The following is a 1333-nucleotide window of genomic DNA, read 5'->3' as shown; positions in this document are numbered from 1 at the left end:
CATATACATGAAATATAGGGAAAACTCACATATTGTGTTGTATCTTACTCAATTTTTGCTCATTTTACTTCATTTTTTCTGGAATATGAAAGATACTTCAAAAGTATAATTTTTACAACTTAGATCATGTAATTTGGTTAAGTATTAGTTGAGTTATAGTAGATTTTGTATTTGAGTGTACTTAGTGTGACGAAAATCACGAATTGCACGTGTGACAATATTTATGAAAACGACAGTAAGTCCCGAAAGGCTGTGGCTAATAATCAATCATAAGAACAATTGTCACCGGTTACATAGTAAATACTCGTTCATTTCAAATTTCCCACATATAGTGGCTAAAGCACCCATTGAGTTGATTGCCTATACTCGTTCTGCTACAGTAGCCCACATGTCAAACAGGGTTTATTATTTTCTATGCAGCATCCATAATTGTCTTATTGTTAACCCAAGTCTAGATGACATACTGTTCCATAACCAAGAAGGTCGATGGGCGTGAAGAACTAAAGTCTTTAGTGACAGTACCCACAACGGGTCGATTGTAAATATAAAAATGTGCTGACCCTGTCCCTTGTTACAAAATCAACGCGGTCAGTTCCTTTTCATCGCGAAAAAGTCGCATTCCTTATATGGAATTTTAGACTTTGTAAAGCAAAATAAACATTGTATATGCATTATAAAGCAATATAAGCATTATATATACATTATAAAGTAACTGCAAGGTTTCCAGATGAATTGTAATGTCTAAATAAGACATATTAACACATTACAAGACAATATAAGTACTATGGATAAATATAATCTATAAAACTAATTATACTAACCTTGTATGACAAGCCAAAGTATTATGTTTACATTATATTTCTATTATAATTATAAAAACAGAGTGGTACTTACAATATAATAAAGTAATAACAACTATTGTTTACTTACAATTGTTATAAAATGGTTATTAATGTATACAATTATAAAAACATTCTTTTTGTAAAGTTATAATCTTAATAAATGTATAGCATTAATATACAACTTGATAGCAATCACAAAGCAAGTATGAGACAAGAAAAAAAAGTATTACAAGATCTTTCTAATGATGTGCCCCTTGGCTGTTTTGTAACCTATTTTTGCCATCTTAAAATCAAATTTCTGTACATATATTGAGTCCATATGAATAAAGACAAGGAAAAGAAAGAAAGAAAATACTCACATTATCAATATAAGGTAGATGCTGATAGATGCTACCTTTTTCTTCTTCCCAAAGCACCTTATTGTGAGGTGTGAGGTACAATCATTAGGTGACTTGTGGATTCCCCCCCTTGTAATAATAACATAGTATTTG

Source organism: Fomitiporia mediterranea, assembly GCF_000271605.1.
Source record: "Fomitiporia mediterranea MF3/22 unplaced genomic scaffold FOMMEscaffold_11, whole genome shotgun sequence".
Lineage (NCBI taxonomy): Eukaryota > Fungi > Basidiomycota > Agaricomycetes > Hymenochaetales > Hymenochaetaceae > Fomitiporia > Fomitiporia mediterranea.
The sequence above is the reverse complement of the archived record's forward strand: the minus strand, read 5'-3'. Positions refer to the sequence as shown.